General features: G+C 44.6%; 1 protein-coding gene and 1 pseudogene across 2 annotated transcripts in view; both read right to left on the bottom strand.

Annotated features, from left to right (window-relative positions):
• HOATZ (HOATZ cilia and flagella associated protein) overlaps positions 1–19,981 on the bottom strand; it is a 172,734-nt gene that overhangs the window by 147,144 nt on the left and 5,609 nt on the right. The window lies entirely within an intron of this gene.
• Positions 10,419–10,794, bottom strand: LOC144825044 (cyclin-dependent kinase 2-associated protein 1 pseudogene; annotated as a pseudogene).

Below are 19,981 nucleotides of genomic sequence, written 5' to 3' on the forward strand. Positions count from 1 at the left end.
TGGCAGGGTGTCCTACAACATTCTTGGTTGATACCGGAGCTACTCGATCAACTTTGAGATCGGCAGTGGTTCCGGATCTACCGATGTCGGGGGAAACAATTCAGGTGGTAGGAGTTGCAAACAGGAGAATGAATAGCCCTTTGACTGAACCAGTGTCAGTGAAAATAGGAAACTACACCGATGAACATCAGTTTGTGGTATGTGATTCTAGTCCTGTGTGTTTGTTAAGAAGGGACTTATTGTGCAAACTGAACTGCACAATATACTGCACACCTCAGGGAGTGGAGGTACAGACTACAGACGATGATGCTACCTTTAAAGTTACAAATTCGAGAACATGCATAGAACTGTACCCTACCCTGACTGTGGAGGACCTTCCATGGGATTTACGAGATGCAGTGTCATCAGAGGTATGGGATTTTACTGGAGAAGAGATAGGACTGATCAAAGGTGTAGAACCAGTGAAGATCATGGTGAAATCAAATGTTGATTATCCAAGAACGCCTCAATACAAATTGTTCCAGGAGACGATTGCAGGAATAAAACCTGTAATTGACTCTATGATTCAACAGGGAATACTGAAGGAAATCGTGGGTAGTCCATGCAACTCCCCGATTATGGGTTTGCAGAAACCTAGTGGGAAATTTAGAATAGTACAAGACCTTCGAAAGATTAATAACATAGTTGTTTCATGTTGTCCAGTGGTACCGAATCCATCAGTGATATTGTTTCAGATACCATTCCAAGCTGAGTGGTTCACAGTGATAGATCTTTGCCAGGCTTTCTTTTCAATTCCATTAGATGAAGAGAGCCAGTATCTCTTCGCTTTTAAGCTGGAAAATCGCGTTCTAACATGGTGTCGTATCCCACAAGGGTTTACAGATAGCCCATCAATTTTCAACCAGCTGTTGAAGAAGAATCTTGAAAGTCTGGTGCTGCCCCAGAACTCGGTTCTGGTCCAGTACATAGACGACCTACTTGTTGCGTCAGAAACAGAAGAGGCTTGTAAGACAGATACCATTGCCTTGCTGAACCATTTAGCTGAAAATGGACACAAGGTATCTCCGAGCAAATTGCAGTACTGTCTGACAGAAGTACAGTACTTGGGACACCGGATAGAAAAAGGAAAGCGCAAGGTGTCACCAGATAGGATAGAGGCGATAATGAAAATGAATGCGCCTACGACACAGAGAGAAGTCAGGATGTTCCTGGGAATGGTTGGTTATTGCCGACAGTGGATAGCTAACTTTTCACTGAAAGCAAAACCCTTACAGAAACTGACGCACAAGGAGGTGAGTGATCCGGTACCATGGGACAATGATTGTTTGATGGCGTTCCTGCAGCTGAGAGAGGATTTGTGCCGTGCTCCGGCTTTGGGAATGCCAGATTATGAGAAACCATTTGCACTTTTCTGCTGTGAGAGAGAAGGCTGTGCTTTGTCAGTTTTAGTGCAAATTCATGGAAATGCCCGTAGACCAGTTGCATACTTTTCGGCTACCTTAGATCCAGTAGCCGCAGCGTTGCCCGGATGTCTCAAATCTGTTGCTGCAACAGGTGTCAGCATTGAACAGTGTGAAAATATTGTAATGGGACACCAGTTAGTGGTGTATGTACCGCATTCTGTAGAATTGTTGATGACCAGGACCAAGACACAGCACATGACCAACAGTAGGCTCACGCGCTACGAGCAAGTTATACTTGCTGTGGAGAACGTGACCCTTAAGAGGTGCTCTGTTTTGAATCCTGCTACTCTAATGCCACTTCCTAATGATATAGAAGGCGAAGAATGTGAAGATCACGATTGCCTTGATGTGACTGAACTATGCACGAAACCAAGACCAGATATCGTGGATGAGCCGTTGATCGACCCTGATGAAATTTTCTTTGTAGATGGCTCATGTTTAAGAGACGATACTGGTCGGTTGAGAGCAGCTTATGCTGTTTGCACCATTACTGGAGTTGTGGAAGCCGCTTGCCTGGAAGGAGTACACTCCGCACAGGTGGCAGAAATCATTGCATTGACACGTGCCTGTATAGCAGGAAACAAAATTAGAGTCACCATCTATACGGATAGCCAATATGGTTTCGCTGTAGTTCATGATTTTGGGCAGTTGTGGTCTCAGAGAGGTTACATGACCTCCTCTGGTTCGCCTATTCGAAATGGAGAATTTGTGCGATTACTGTTAGAAGCATTACAAGGTCCAGCTGAAATCGCAATCGTCAAATGTGTAGCCCACACCAAAAATACCGATTTTGTGTCACTGTAATAGATATGCAGATGAAGTTGCCCGCTATTGTGCGGAGCAAGGATATTCTTTCACGGAGGTGGAAGTAGGTGGGGTTCAGGAAAAGACCGAATTAAACATGATGCTAGAAACAGTAGATACTTGGGAGGATTTGAAAAACATGCAAGAAAATGCACCTGATTCTGAGAAAAAGGCATGGGAAACAGCAGGTTGTGTGAGAAGTGAAATGGATTTTTGGGTTTCAGCAGATGGAAGAGCAGTGTTACCTGAGGAATTAGTAAGTCTAATGGCACGACAGATACATGGTCCAGTACACCTAGGAAGAGATGCCATGCTGAGGGTATTCAAGCAGACTTGGTATTGCCCTAAGTTTAGGACTGCAGCAGAAGCAGTGTGTAGGAGATGTGTCACATGTCAGCAACTGAACGTAGGGAAAAGAACACCGGTTACAATGAGTCACATTGGGAGGTCTGGGGGGCCCTTCAATAGAATGCAATTAGATTTTATTGAAATGCCAAAAAGCAACCGCCTCAGGTATGTTCTGGTGGTTGTATGCATATTTTCCAGATGGGTCGAAGCATACCCTACACGCAGGTGCGACACACTCACAGTAGCAAAGTTGTTGCTTAGAGAGTTGATCCCGCGCTACGGGGTGCCAAACTCCCTGGAATCAGATCGAGGAACTCATTTTAACAGTGAAGTTGTGAAGATGCTTTGCTCTGCATTGAACATTGATCAGAAGTTGCACTGTAGCTATCGACCAGAGGCTTCAGGTATCGTGGAGCAGATTAACAGCACGCTGAAGTCCCGAATAGCCAAAGTATGTTCATCGACTTCCTTAAGTTGGCCTGATGCTCTGCCTTTGGTGCTCATGAGTATGCGTAGCACACCAGACAGGAGGACAGGTCTCTCTCCGCACGAGATCCTGATGGGGAGGGCAATGAGACTTCCAACTGTCCCAACCACTGCTTTGTTGAACATTACAGATGACCTAATCCTGGATTACTGCAAGGGACTGTCTGACGCCATTCATTCTGTGTCCTTCCAGGTGCAGGCTGCTGAGGTCCCATCTTCCAGAGACTTGTGTCATGATCTGTGCCCAGGGGATTTGGTTTTACTGAAAAAACATGTCCGGAAGAACTGCCTAGACGTGCGCTGGAAGGGGCCCTACCAGGTTATTCTTACCACGAATACCGCTGTGAAGTGCAGAGGGTTGCCGAATTGGATCCATGCTTCCCATACTCGAAGAGTTCCAGCACCCCTAGAAGAAACAGCTCCTCTCGCAGATGAAGATTCAGTTGTGGACGGTGAGCCACTAGAGGGGATTAGTCAAGCTGTGGGGGTGTCTGAAGAAGTTGGGAGCGCTACAGAACCAGAAGAAGAAGGACAGAACGGCAGTGAAACTGAAGTTGCCACAGAAGGAGAAAGCTGCTGTGCAAACAACTCAGACACAGAACAAGTCCAGAGTGATCAAGAACAGAGTGAGAGGACAAGAAATAGGAGAACAAGGTGTGGGGCAGCTACTTGGCCTGAAAGAAAAAAGAGGCCAAGCTTGAAGCCAGCTCGAGAGGAAACTCTTGCTCCTATATCCGAAGACTCGGATCTGGACGAAGGTGTGCAAGAGCAGGAACATGAAGGTTCAAGGAGATCAAGGAGGGTGCGAGTGCCTTGCAGAAGATACTCTACTCCTGAGTGGACCTACCTCACTGCAGATGTCAGAAGCACGCAGAACTGGGAGGGTGAGGCAAGTGACCCTGACCAGAATTGACCCCATCATAACAGTGGAAATAGAGTTGCTGATACCAGGAGTGGAGGTTGAAGGATTGCTGACTCTCAATATTGTCTATCCTCCTCTCCTGAGTGGAATAAGAGAATTGGTCTTAAACACAATAGAATTTCCGGTTTGTTGTTCAAGGAGTCCAATACTCGAGGAGCTCCTTCTTCGTTTAGAAATATTGGAAAGTGTGATGAGAGTCGTTGGAACACGTATAATTCCAGATTGCTAAAGACTTTGTAAATAAATTAATGGAGAGATAACCTAGCGCCGAGTGGAAGAAGAAACTAGGGACTTCCATTTAGTGGACGGAGAAGGGCTAGGGTTGTCTGTTGCTATAGAACACAAAGACTGATCTTGCGGAGAAGATTATCAGCTTCCAGGTGTGATTCGGCTAGAGACATTGTGCTGAGAAAGAAAACTGGAACTACACTGTTTGAGGTCATGGAGGCTGGCAACCCGAACCGCAGGGCCAAATGTATAATAGGCACACTTTTAGTGGTAGTGATTTTTCTTATAGCTTTAGTGGTTACAATATCATATGTAGTGGGACATGAAAACGAAGAGAAAGCAACAACAAAACCAAAGATTACATCGACACAGAAACATACTATTGCTAGTAAAAAGGGGGACAATACAGAGAAAGACAAAGCTTTACTAGCAGCTGAGACTCGTAGGTTACATGTAGATGAATCACAGGGGAACTTTAAATCGAATGCATATGCTAAATTGCTATATGAATATGTTGATGCTATGGAGGCTAAAAATTGTTATGTCTGTATGAAACTGCCAGCCTCTGTAGACGAAGGTATCAGATACCATCATCTTCCATTGACTTATGGAATCACATGTAGTTTGTTGCTGAGCATATTTTATGAACAGGATGGGTTTGAATACTATTTTTCGAACTTTGATTCAGTGTTACCAGAAGTGCCGAATTACAAACATTTAAATAAATGGGATTATTATAAGAGTGAAGACAGATTACAGAAATTTTTCCTTCCTTGGAAAACATTAGATACTTCACATGCCCGGAGGAATAATTTGACTTGTAAAGTGTCAGAAATTGAGAAAAAGTGTATAGGGCAGGTGGATGATCGATACAGGAGACAAAAGATTTTAAAATCTTCAGGTCAATGGAAAACAGATTGGACCGAGGAAGAAAGGGCACACCAAAGAAAGGGTAGCAATGGTCCAATAGCTCTAGATAGAGAGAAAAGGGGGAAACTGTGCATACACAGAAGTGAAACTTATTACGAGAATGTGTTTGTGGGAAAAGTCAGTTGTGAACATGCTTTCCAATTAGAGTACTATTCTAAAGATTTCTTGAAGGAAATGCAGGTGATCCCAAATGTATATTTTGTCTGTGGGAAAAACGCATATGTGAAACTACCAGATAATTGGTATGGATCATGTTATTTGGCAATTGTCTTCCCCAAAATATACCATGCTAAGGATTTAGAAATCATGGAGGGGAAAACACAAGCTAGAGGAAGAAGGGATGTAAGCGCTGAGGAGGTAGTTGGAGACGTATTTGGTGCTATGTTTCCTATTTTAGGGATAGCACTAAATGACGTTAAGATAAGACGATTAGCAACAGTTGTAGATAGGCTGTCCGCCAGTACTGCTAGATCACTAATGCTGGTGGAAGGAGAGATGCAATCGATAAGGGCAATGGTTCTTCAGAACCGACTTGCTCTAGATGTTCTGTTAGCCAAAGAGGGAGGAGTCTGTAAGGCTTTGAAGGTCCAGGAATGTTGCACTTACATTCCAGACAATTCAAAACCGTTAGAGAAGTACATTCGAAACATTACTGAAATACATCATGAGATAGAGGATTTGACAAAGGTAACAGTGTGGGAAAAAGTAGGTCAAGGAATGGGTAAAGTTGGAGGTTGGTTTGCCAACCTAGGAAAGAATATCATTTGGTACATACTGAAACCTATTATCATAATAGTGATTTGTATAATCACTTTGGGGGGATTGGTGCGGCTGTATCAATGGTATAGATCAAACAAGTTGCAAAGAACAATGAGAAGGCAAGAGAGGAGATTGACTGCGATGCAGGATAATCAGTACAGGAGTCTAAAGGCTTTAGAGACGATGAAACGAGGGGGTACTGAAACGACTTCAGTTTGACTCAGTCCATACCTCAGGGATGGTGTTTTGAGGGTGATGACTACTGAAAGTCATCAAAGGGGAGATTGAGAGAGCGCAAATTAAGAAAAATTGTAGAAGTGCACCATATTTACAAGCACGTTGCATTAGCCTAGTAGAGATTATATAAGGGTGTCAAATATATAGAGTGACCATATATAAGAGTGTTTAATTAGAAGGCTAATACATATATCAGTGTGAAAAGTTAATATAGAATTGTGTAGTGATGTTGGAATGATGTTGAAATCCCATGTTATGTGGCTGTTGTAAGGGAAAATGTAATTCTGCTAAACGTAGAAATGTGTAGGCCACATGGCAGTTCACCAAGAGTACAAGAAGCTGATGCATTTCCACATGAGATGGATTTTAATGTTGTTATAATTCAAAGTATTATTGATTAATAGAACCGAAAAATGTTTTAGACGCTTTATATAATCATTGTGTGTTATAAGTTAGAATACTGTTTAAACTAAGAAATTAAATGTTTTGTAGAAGTGCATAGGCCCGTTTCATGGAATCCTAACAGGCCTGAATAGATAAAGTCATTTCGTTTGATCTGCATGTGCTCGTTAGAGAAAGGTCGTGTTAGGCACAGGACGCAGAGCCTGTTATATGGTTTACGACTTAAAGATATGGTGGAGGCCGGAATTTGGGGCCCACAGAGAAAGTGTCTTTTGCAGGTGCGAGGGGGTTTAATCAGGAAAGTGATGAATAGACTTTTGTTCAAGAGAGCCTGGTACAGGCCTGGAGGAGTCTTCAGGAATTTCCTGGGGGTACCGTGTTGCCGGAGAGGAGCCTGGGAAGCAAGGTCAACGCTAACGATGGGCCTAGAAGGAGTACCAGCATGGAAGTTGCCGCCAGAACCAACACCACGTGAGGGGCGTCTTTGGGGGCGTTTCTAATGTAAATGTGATTTTGTATTAGGGACAGCACCCCTGGGTGGAGGCAAGGCAGATGATCTGAGGAACCTAAGAGAGCGGATGGGTAGGCAGATAGGGAACTGCAAGACATCGTTTTTGGAACAAAGACTAAGGGAAGTGTGTGTTCTTCTTTGGAAGTCACCACTGCTGACACCTTTTTAGGTTAAGATCTTGTTAAGTAGGGATGTCCCTTAGTCTAGTGTAGGGATAGTCTAATCTGATTTCTTTCCTTTCTGTAAATGACTCATAAGCTACAGATTGTGTCTATTCTTGCAACTCTGATGATATTTGAATTGGCTTTGGTGATATTCTTCTGCCGACTAAGAGCATTTAGAGAATTCATGTTTGTATTGATACCCGTGTATCTTTTGAACCTTATTCTGAGATGTTTGTATCTCCAGTTAAGTTTGGCTTGAGTGGTTCTTTAGAGTGGAGTAAGTCTTTAACTGATTAACTTAGTAGTGGATTGCCTTTTACTCAACGACAGGTACCAACGGTTCAGTCGACCTGAATTGGGATCTAGATCTATAACTATAGACCAACAATCCCGCGTTAACATTATGTTAAGTAGTGAAAACATAAAAAGATGCACAGGGTATTTTCGGTACATTCGGCCACATGCATCATTGTAGGACTTTGCAATTCCTAAATTGCGAAAATTAAGGAATCGCAATTTAGGAATTGCAAAATCCTATGCATCAAGAAATCCTAAAACTTTTTAGGATTTCTTGATTTCCGAAATTGCGATTCCTTAATTGCGAATCGCAATTAAGGAATGGCATTACATTGATTCCTATGGGCCTAGAGGCCCATAGGAATCAATGCCTTTTTGCGAATTATTTTTTGCCAATGACATTTTGTTGATGCATTGCAAGGGTGCTGAGGGGGGTCCAAAGGACCCCCCCCCTGCACCCTTGAAATGTTTGTTTTAGTGCAAGTTTCACACACACATGTCCAAAGGACATGTGTGTGTGTAACATGACACTTTCCAAAATTCATTTTTGTGCTTTTTTAAAGAATTTCGCAAATTACCACGAGGGTCAACCTCGTGTTAATTTGCACTTCCTATTTCAAAATTCGCATTTTTTTTTTAATTCATGCATTGCATTTAAGGAATCGCACAAATGCGATTCCTTAAATGCATTCGCATTTTTAGGAATTGCAAAAAAATGCAGATTTTCAAAAATAGTTTCATGCATCCCAAAAACGTATTTAGGAAGCGCAAACGGCCGAATTTACCGATTCGCACCGTTTGCACTTCCTAAATAGGTTGATGCATGTGGCCGATTTTGTACAGTTTGCATTTAGGAAATGCTTGGTACATGTGCTTACAGAATCGCAAATTGCGATTCTGTATTGGCATTTGTAATTTTAGGTAATCACAAAAAATTGCAATTACCTACAATTTCTACTACAAAGCCTTTCATACATCTTGAAAGACTATTTTGCATTTGCAAACGGTCAAATTTAGCGATTCGCACCGTTTGCGAATGCAAAATGGTTTCATACATTTATTTATTTATTTATTTATTTATTTATAAATTTCTAAAGCGCGAACAAATACCACGAATGGTGTCTCGGCGCTGGGCAGACAGAGAGGCACTACCTGTGCATTATTGAGTGAATAGCCATGTCTTCACTTGCCTTCTGAAGAGCAACAGTGAGGGGCTAGTTTTTATGTGATGGGGGAGGGAGTTCCAGAGCCTCGAGGCAGCCACCAAGAAGCGTCTATCTCCCCAGTTGACTGTTCTCACTCGTTGAATGCATAGTGATGTGGAGGAGGCAGATCTTAGCGCTCTTTTGGGAGCATACAGCTGCAGTGATTCCCTAAAAAAGTCGGGTCCTTGGCTATTCAGTGCCTTGTATATGATGCACAAAGCCTTGAATTTTGTTCTCTTTTTTACTGGGAGCCAGTGCAGTTGGTAAATGACTGATGAGATCGGTGCGAACTTGGGAGTTTTGGTCAGAATTCGCGCCGCGGCGTTCTGCACCATTTGTAGCTTTTTAAAGACCTGCTCCTGGGCATTCAGCAGAAGCCCATTGCAGTAGTCCACCTTGGATAACACCAAGGAGGACATCAGGGTTTTCCCTGCCGATAATGGAAGGTAGGGTAGTATCTTTTTCACCTTCCGCAGCGTAAAGAAGGCAGAGGAGACTACTGCATTTGCGTGGTTGGTGAAACTTAGTTTGCTGTCGAACAACACTCCTAGGTTTCTAACCTTTGGGACTGGGATGGGTGGGTTGCCCATTTCCGGTGGCCACCAGATCGGAGACCAGGATGGTTTTAGATCTCCAAACACCATCACCTCGGTCTTATCCGTGTTCAGTTTTAGACAATTACTGTCCATCCAGCGACTAATGGCTCTCATCCCAGTCTGAAAGTTGGCTGCCACTTCGATCCCATTCTTGTGTACTGCGAGTACCAACTGAGTATCGTCGGCGTACGAAGTCACTCCCATTCCATAGGTTTTAATGACCCTCGCCAAGTCCGACACATAGATGTTAAAAAGCGTCGGACTCAGCGAGGATCCCTGGGGGACTCCGCAAGGCAGTACAAACGATGGTGAATAGAAGTTCCCCATCTTCACTGACTGTTCTCTATTGGCCAGGAAAGAGGTCAGCAGTTCCGCAGCCCTACCCCTTATGCCCATGGCTTTGACACGGTCGATCAAGATGTTGTGATCGACCGTGTCAAAGGCCGCTGATAGATCCAGCAGGATCAGTACGGCTGAACCGCCCTGGTCCATGATCTGTCTGATCTCTTCAGAGGCCTTAATAAGCGCCGTCTCCGTTCCATGTCCACTCCTGAACCCGAACTGGGTGTTATCTAACAGGTTGTTTTGATCGATGTAGTTTGCCAGCTGTTTATTTATGACTTTTTCAAGTATTTTTGAAGGGTAGGGGAGGGCTGCTATAGGGCGATAGCTTTTTAATTCCAAGGTGTTAAGGGTTGGTTTCTTTAAAAGTGGCTTTATTATAGCGGTTTTCCAGTTTTGGGGATATTTTCCTGTGTCACAAATAGTGCTGCAGATGTTCTCCAGGATTGGTGCTACCACATCGGATGTTAATTTGATAATAGTTGGTGGGCAAGGGTCAAGAGGGGAGCCTGACATGGTGGCTCTACATGTGGCCCTAAGCGTAGTAAATGGGAATTTTAACCCAGTTTGACTGTAAAAGGGTAATTTCTCTGATCCTTACATCACTGTGCAGTATTTAATGCAATTCAGAACAAAATGAAACATTCAATTGAATGTTTGGGAATCATTAAAAAAATATCACTCGCTTTTTCAAACAGAGGTGGAAATCTTGCCTGCCTGCCTGCTATGATCTTGCATTCCTTTTAGTTTCCGCCAAGTATTACCCAACTAGTCCTGCGCATGGATAACACCTCTTTTTGGCCTCTCCCTGGCACTCTTGTTTCCAAACCTATATAGGTTTAATCTCCTTTGTTTAATTCCTCGATTTTAGAGAGAAGTTTGGCATATTTGCTCTGAGGTGTATTTGATTACTACTGGTCCCCCACAGTGATACAAATTGCCTGCGTTTAGCCCAAAGACAAGGGTCCATAGTCAGTTACAAGTAGCCTATACAGTGTGGTTGTTGGTTATACAGAGTGAATACTTGTAACTGCCTGGTTCATGGAGGCCACAAGCATGTGGCTGTACGAGTTGGGCTTGTAAGACTTTCCCAGGGACATTATATATTACAAAAATAAAAATGTCCTGACATTCAGGGAACCCTCTGCTTTTGCCCCTGAGCCAATTTCTGTTTACAGTAGCCAATTCCACTTTGCTTCACAGGTGTAATAATTAATTGAGTATGGCTCCTTGTGGCCGTGGAGCCTTTTCCTTGAAAAGTGGTAAATTAAACTTGCCAGAAGGTGCTCCCCGTTCCCCAAAACAAGTTCGAAGGCACTGGTGAGTGCCTTAGTAGAAGCAATGAGTGTGTTTTCGGGGAGGTAAATTGATCCTGTCGTAGCCGGTCTATCATATTGACCATGTAATAAAGTCATCCTATCATACCTGTCCATCTAACAGGCGATGATGTCACCAACTTAGTGTCTTTGCCAGTAAATCAGCTGTGGGCCAAGCCTTACAAACATATGTCCAGTGGTACATATCAGCCGCTCCGAGTCCCTTAGCTCAGCAGCTGAGGTCCATTTTCTCATTCATCTCTGACCCTTCAGGTGCCATTCCTCAACAAAAAAAAACGTGAACTATTCCCCTACTCCAGGCGTGCTGTATCCCTACTGAAGGGTAAAAAGCCACAGTCTAATGTGGATGCCTCAGGAAAACTGAAACAGGCTTATTTGACTACTTAACCCAAAACAGCTCCAGCTGACAAGGGAAAGGCCCCTTCTGAGCACCCACTGCCCTATCAAGATGATCGGAGGGGATGATAATCATTTCCCACAACATTTCGCCGTTGGCATTTCATCTACCGGGCAGAAAACAGAGCAGCAGACTGGAACTGTCACCTCAGGGATTACTGCGAGTGGACATTTCCCTCATCAATATTTTCCAAAATCATGGAGAAATGGGGTCCTTGCAACATGGACCTTACTGTGTCAGGTCTAACCTTTCAGATGTTCTTATTCTACAGCAGGAGACCAGATCCATTAGTGACAGATGACTTTCTGCAGGATACTTTCTTGATGACTGGAAACCTATTTGTGATTACCCCTTTGTGGAGAACACAGAGTTGGTTTGCAGCCGTATTGGACTTATCTTGATTCCAACTTCTTTTCACACCCTTCCCTTGCATTTAGCAGGGCAAAAAACAACACTGGTGTTGCTTAATCAAGTACAACTATTAGCATAGAGACTTTCTGGAGTCACTGGGAAATTGAGTCAAGTTTTCTTGTTCATTGATAAGGCCTGGTGTGACTCAAACACAATTAAGCATTAAACAGGTGTTTATGCTTGTGCATGGAATGGGATGAGGTCCAGTGGCAGCAAATGAAACCTTGGTGACTAATTATTTAGGGACCCTAAGGGCAGGGGGTCTGTTTTACCGTGAACTCATACTGCTCAGCTATTTCTCTGTGTCACATTTCAGTAGAACACTCAGGCCCAGATTGTCAAAGGTTTAGCATCGGGTTAGCGTTATTTTTTCAAAGCAAACCCGACGCTAAACATGTTTTGGGAATTAAAATCCAACACAAATTGGCATTAGCTTTGGTTTGTATGTAAAAGTAACGCGAAGCAGCGTTTCACTGGCTTTGCGTCAAAGGGGTGTTACATGGGTGTTCCCATGCAACCACCCATGCTTTTTGATGATAAACCCTTTTCACTAACATTGGTAGAAAGGGTTTAGCGCCAAAAATTAATGCTGCTGAAAAGCAGGCGTTAAACAGAGAAACATTTTAATTTCTCCGTGCTTTCCGACTCTGCATGCATGCTGAACAGTACAGCACATGTACAAAGTAGGAATACCTTTTAAACTTGTCTAGGCAGAGTATTTTTTACAGGAAGGGTAACAAAACCTATACTAGACTCAGGTACACACCCTAGCACTTTGGCGCAAAGGTGTGTGCCTCGCGCATGGCAGCTGAAATCAGCGCCGGCGCTAGAAAGAGGGGAAGGGAGTGCCATATCTCTGTAAATATAGTATTCTCTCTCTGTCACGCAACGCAGTCCTGAATCTTTGGGTGCTACGCTACATTGCTTGACACCTTTCAGAATTTGGACCAAAGTGTCTAAACTACTGCAAATTATGTTATGTTGATTTGTATAGTGCAGTAATCACCCGAATGGGCATCCAGGCACTTGGGCATGGTGTGCAAGGTCAGATTCTCATCTCCTCCCCTAACTAAATATTCCAATGGGATGTCTCCATTGTTCACCAGTTCCTCTAACCTTTGTCCAACAATGAGGCATTATCAAGGAAGCAGATCTTAACCAAACTTCTCATGCTTCTCTGTTGAGCTTTATGTTGGAGACCCTCTGTTATAAGAGTTTTGGAATTGTCGGGTAGGTTTTTAACTCTAGGTGAAGTTACCTTTGTGATATTGAAAAGTACAAAAATATCCTTCCAGACAAGTATATCTGATTTTTCTTAGGGCTACCAAGCTCTGTGTTGTGAATTGCTTACATACCTATGCCAGAATTACTGAAGATGTCCCCTCCTGGACACCTTCCATTGTACAGCTTTAGGACTCAATTTCATCTCTCTCTCTGGCAAGATGGATTAGGTGAATCTTGTCTGAGGCAGGCATTGACGTCGCCATTTTCAGAACTTATTTGGGAAGAGGGGGTGTGGCTTTCAGTTCTTTCACAATAGGTGCACCCCTTGAAGATAGTAATCATATGGCAGACTGGTCTTCGAATTCAATGTTGATGGAGCTCTATTTTAAACCATTACGTAACCTTTTTTCTACAGCTCTTGAAAAGCTTTGAACTTGCAAAAGGATTGTGTCCATTCCAATACAGAATGAAGTATTGTTCTATCATTTATGAATAAGAATGTTCAATTCTATCAAGGAGACAGTGGTAAGGATTAGCCCATCCTGCATTTTTGTTTGCCATTTTTGGTTCATACGCTGTTTGTGCTTTAACATGTACATGCTATTTTGCCATGTACTTTACCCTCTCCCCCGACCCTATCACATGTAGTAATGAATTGGAAATTGAATGGTCATTTAGAAAGCACTTCTATTCAGTAACAAATCATAAGCAGGAATAAAGTTTGGACAACTTGGTTGTGGTGAATTGGGGTCCTCGCAGCAAGAAGAGGCAGTCTCCTAGGACTCAAGGATATTTGTATGTACTCCGAAATTGTCATGGTTTACCTAGCTTAATGCCTCATGACTGTTGTAGCTTGTTTTTCCCTAAGCATTGTTTGTATTTTAGTTCTTTTTCTCCTACGTGTATAATACGCTTCATTGAACTTTCATGTAAAGGATGTAAAGACAGAGCAAAAGAGAGAATGTGTAAGTCTATCCTTTGTGTCCTTAACTAAATTGAACATTCTTAATCATAAATGATAGAAAATGTTCCATTCAATGACAGCTTGGGCCAACTTCACTTTAAGAGCTGTGTACGCTGCAAGGGTTAGTTTGGGGAATTTACGAGATGCAGTCATGGACAGCAGAGGTGTTTCTGTCATATTTACTATGCTGGTTTGTTTATAAGCCATGTGAGTGCTTTGTGTACAGACTGCATGCACGGGAACTGTGGTAGCGAGCAAGCCCGGCTCACATGCACAAGGTGTACGTTTAATGAATCTCTCGCTCTGACCCTTTACCCCATATTGTTTGCACGTTGTCCTTCTCCTCCTCTCTTTCCCAGTCTTCGCTCAGAGCTCTAAACTTTCACAAGTCCATGCATGAGTAGCTCACCCAGACCAGGATTTTTTTTTCATTCTGGAACACTTAGACCCAGTTTTATAATGGGTTAAATTATAGGACTACAAGTACAAGAATGCACAGATAAAACCTGAACTGGCTTAGCTACTCAGGTATGTGCCAGAAAAACTGAAGAGTTTGGTCTTCAGCCATTCCTCATGGCTGCTCGCAACAGATGTAATCAGGGACAGTGTACCATGTACAGCACCGTAGGGTTCTTAAGACCTGCTCCAGCAGAGACTGCAGCTCCTGTTCACACACATTCCCCCTCGCACCTTAAAAACCGCTGCAGTGCCACATCATTGGGGGGAGGGGCTTGAAAGGTAGCTTTGCATCCCCACTAATACTGTTGTAAGGCGTGCATGAAAAAACCTGGGAGGATTCATTGTGCATACCCCTTAAATGCTTCAGGTGAGCGAAAAGAAGGCAATCTTGACCTCTTCCATCCATTCCAACAGACCAACAAACTGCACAATGCGAAGGCCGGTGATGGAAGATACATCTACTGAGAGTGCCATTCTTCAGTCACCATAAACTTAAATTATTTAAACAATCATACACAAAAATGAATAATGATCAAACTGGACAAATGCCTGTCTGACCTTTGTTGAAGCCGCAGCACATTGTCCATTCTGACCATTTGTATGCAATATGTTTTCAATCATTTAACTTTATGGTGAGTGAAGTACAATACATTCCAGACAGGGGAAAAAAATAATGCTACATAAGAGAACACTCCCAACTTCCCAACCTTCTAACTCTTTCACTGTCCTGCCAGCGCACAAAGAATGCTACCCCTGGCTCATTTGGAAAGTGATGGTCTCATGAGGGAAGTGATTGTATTGCAGCTGATTCTACTTAGCAGGTCCATCATGGGCCCTAAACTGTCTGTTCACATCCAACTAGACAAAAAAGGAAGGATGGCTGGCATGGGATGTGTCTAAAATAGCTCAGGCCTCCCCTTCCTGCTTAACTCGCTCTTCTAGGGCACGTTAGTGACAGAACTGGAAGGGGTGGGCCAGGTAACCACCTGTTTGCCTATCCCAATTCATTGTTTTCTTTATGGTATTTTTTTTAATGCTGAGTGAAGGAAAGGAAACGAGGGCCTAGTTGTTGGTTTTTGTATTGCAGGTGCTCAGAACCCACAGTGCCTGGGCCACTTAAAGCCCTTTGTAAATGTATCATCAGCATCTGAAGTCATTTAGCAGGCAAAAGGGTCTCCCGGCAGAGTGTGATGAGGTCTCCACCGTCTCCCTTACTTCACAGATATTCATTGGCCTTCCGCTGAATGGGGGCCCCTAAATGGTTGAACAGGTGCTGGTACAGGGGCCTGTGTTACTCTCCTGTGAGGAGGCAGAGCTTCCAGAACCCACAAGTTTCCCAGGCCCACTGTGAGCATCTTGTCCATTCGAAGGCACTGGTAATACTTAACAAGCTCCCCATGATGCGATTGGCCCTGGGAAATTTGAGAGATCAGAACTTCGGGGTGAGGAAATAAAAAAACTAACCCTGTTTATGCTTCACCGGAAGTCTGCATCTGCTTGTACGTGCCCTGCTGCTGAAATAGTGGTTCTTATCTTTTTTTAACTTGCTTATCACACTCGCCCACAATTTCTGAGTTTACTTGCTACACTCATGTGCACTAATTAAGCTCCTTTGCGAGAGTTCCTTACATTTGCACTCACCAGGCATACATGCCCTGTCTCTGCATTATGGATAAGTTGCTAGCTGGCCTGCACGTTTTAATCTCGCTCATATGATTTTGCCAGCATGAAAATGGTAACACAATAGTTCAGAAAATATTCATTGATCATGCAAAATGCTTACCAACGAATATGTGGACAGCCTCGACAGATTACTACCTGATGTACACCTATCGTAAATACAAAAGCAAGCATTTCTCACTCATTTAATGAGTTTTGAGTAGCTTCGGCAGCTAAAGAAGTTACGGAATAAAGCTACACGTCAAGCAAAGTTTAATAACTCCTTCGCGGCCCCATGCAATTTGCGGCCCTTTCAGTCAGTACTACCTTTTATCCAATATATAGCGGTATTCTGGGGATTGTAGTGTTGTTAGGTCTCGTGACCTATCAATGCGCATGCGCATTGAGCGGAGCGAGATATAAAGGGGCTTAAACAGAGCTTACCGAGATCGGGCGATTCCATGCAGTGCCCGTGAAAAGCTCGCTCAATGCGCATGTGCATTGCCATAAAAAGGGCGTGCACAGACACCAGCCTCCCTCCCACAGGCATCCCCCAGCGTGTGCTGTGCCAACAAGCCTTTGAAGTGAAGCTTAGCTTCACTTCAAAGGTATCCGCTACCCCCGCCCCCTGCTTCTCATGTTTCTCGCATTTCTCCTCCCTCCCTCGCCTGCCTCGCCCTTCAGCGTGCCTTTTCCTAATGTCCAAAGAGTCTGCGGCTACGTTTCTCCTCAATGTCCTTCCTTCTGTTGTTCACCCTGCTCCCTTTCTTCCTCCATTCTTTCCTTTCCTTCTTTTGGCCCGTCAGCCTCCATCCTTTCTTTCCCTCTTCCTTGTTTTCTTTGGAGATATTATATGCAGGTGATTGCAAGTTTAATACATATGAGCAAACGTGGGTTTACATACAAATATACTTGACACAGTTATCATTTTTACTACGAGTTGTAGGTCTTTTTACAGTGTCTGTTAACAGTAGACTGTTATGATGGTGGCATCAGGCACCTGTGCATGTTTTATTTCCGTACCTAGTGCAAACAGTGAAGGGATTTAGTCGAATCTGCTCGCATTACCAATGTGGGCCTTATAAGAGCTGCGTGGCTGCTGCACCCCACAGAGGGAGGTTGCAGGGCATGGCAGTCCCACGAGAGACTGCTGCATTCTTGTGACTGCAGTTCTGTGACCAGGTGGGCGCATTACGTACGTGTTAGTTATAAGCAAGTGCTGCAAGCCGAGCACACTCGGTCGGGCCGTGCCACAGCTGTTCTTTTCCACTGAAGCGGTTTGCATCTTCAGCCGTAAAAATACCAACTGTTAAAGCCTGAGAGCAGTCGCTGTTTCCTCTTGGCAGCGCAGCGCATCGCACCGCACCGCACCGTCCAATGACCACTAGGGACATAGTTTGACCCTCAGCAAAAGAGAGAAAAAGCATTTTCAATACAATAGGTCTCGCATTTATTCGAGTTTGAGAAATTGACATAGCAAATGACAATGCCTTTTATTTATGTTTTAAAAACAAAGATAAAAGGCATTATCATTTGCATTGTCAATAGCTTAAACTTGTATAAATGCGAGACCTATTGCATTGCCAATGCTTGTTTTTAACATTCTAACTGTGGGACAAAAAAATCCCAGCTGGCTAGCAGAGTTAAAAACAAGCATTTACAATGCAATGGTTTCGCCTTTGGAAAAGTTAGAGTTATTGGCATTGCTCATGACATTTCTTTTTTTTTTTTTACTTATAAATAAATGGCATTGTTATTTACATTGCCAACAGCTCTCACAGCCCACACAGCTCTCTCAGCCCACACAGCCCACACAGCTCTCACAGCCCACACAGCTCTCACAGACCACACAGCTCTCACAGCCCACACAGCTCTCACAGCCCACACAGCTCTCACAGCCCACACAGCCCACACAGCCCACACAGCCCACACAGCTCTCACAGCCCTCACAGCCCACACAGCTCTCACAGTCCACACAGCCCACACAGCCCACACAGCCCACACAGCCCACACAGCTCTCACAGCTCTCACAGCCCACACAGCTCTCACAGCCCACACAGCTCTCACAGCCCTCACAGCCCACACAGCTCTCACAGCTCTCACAGCTCTCACAGCTCTCACAGCCATCCGCCCACACAGCTGTCACAGCACAGCAGTTGCTCTCAGTGCAAGTGTGCACTGAAGCAGGTACTGTAGTAGAATTGGCCTATACCATGTACTGCACTGTGACATTTACACAGCACTTCATCCCCAGGCTGTGGAGCGCTCTGGTTTGCACGGAGACCCTAGGTGCAAAGGTTTAAGATGGCGTGGGTTCGTGCGTGACCAGTGCCTGTGATGCTGGGTGACGCCTGCGAGGTCTGGAGATGGGGACTCTGCGCAAGCGCAGATCGGCCCTCTTACGTGGCTGGTTATAATATACTACTTTGCACAAGCGCAGACATGCCCTGCCTCTTACATGGCTGCGCAGCCAAGTTTTAATGTGCTCCAGTTTTTCTTGCTGTTTGCAAAGTCCTCTTATTCCTGCTGGCTCGGAGTGGCGCATCTTAGGCGTTTCACCCTGTGCGAGATTTGTTGAAGGAAGGAACAGATAGGAGAGGGGCTGCTCCATGACACTGTGGTTGCCTTGACAGTGGTTGCTCACTTTTTTTTGCTGGGGGAACGAACAGACAGGCTGACATTGCAGCACGCACACAGAAAGACGGACCTTAGACACTGCAGGCACACAGACAGACAGAGACTGCAGGCACACAGATAGACGGACACTGGAGGCACACAGACAGACAGACGGACCTCGGACACTGCAGACACACAGACAGGCTGACACTGCATGCACACAGACAGACGGACACTGCAGGCACACACACAGACAGACGGACCACGGACACTGCAGGCAGGCAGACAGCCGATCACCGCATGCACACAGATAGACGGACATTGCAATCAGACAGATGGACACTGCAGGCGCACAGACAGCGGGACACTACAGGCACACAGACAGACGGACACTACAGGCACACAGACAGACGGACACTACAGGCACACAGACAGATGGACACTACAGGCACACAGACAGGCACCGTATCCTGGCCGGTTGACATTGTAAACCTAGACACAAGGGTTGTTTCTTATTCCTGCTGGCACAGAGCGGCGCATCTTCGGCGTTTCACCCGGTGCGAGATTTGTTGAAGGAAGGAACAGATAGGAGAGGGGCTGCTCCATGACACTGTAGTTGCCTTGACAGTAGGTGCTCACTTTTTTTGGGGGAACGAACAGACAGGCTGACATTGCAGCACACACACAGAAAGACGGACGTTAGACACTGCAGGCACACAGACAGACAGAGACTGCAGGCACACAGATAGACGGACACTGGAGGCACACAGACAGACAGGCTGACACTGCACGCACACAGACAGACGGACACTGCAGGCACACACACAGACGGACCACGGACACTGCAGGCAGGCAGACAGCCGATCACTGCAGGCACACAGACAGACGGACATTGCAATCAGTTTCGTCTGAATTAGATCAGAGCTGTGGGAAACGGCACCTCCCAAACACACACTCACGCACACACGCGGGGCGGGCAGCTGTGCTCCACTATTAAGGGCATCTCGCAGGAGCTAACTGCGAACTTAATTACTGTCTAACTCACCACAAGATGCGTGCCAGCATTTACCGTCTCCAGCGCCTACGATTAAAAGGCTCCACCGGCCATAAACTATTCTTGGAGAGGGTGACGCGCACAATGATGGCGGCATCCCTAACTCAATTAAAACGCGAATTTCTCGACCATAATCATTTTCAAACCTACTATTCACATAATACCC

This window comes from Lissotriton helveticus, chromosome 3_1 (genome assembly GCF_964261635.1).
Source record: "Lissotriton helveticus chromosome 3_1, aLisHel1.1, whole genome shotgun sequence".
Lineage (NCBI taxonomy): Eukaryota > Metazoa > Chordata > Amphibia > Caudata > Salamandridae > Lissotriton > Lissotriton helveticus.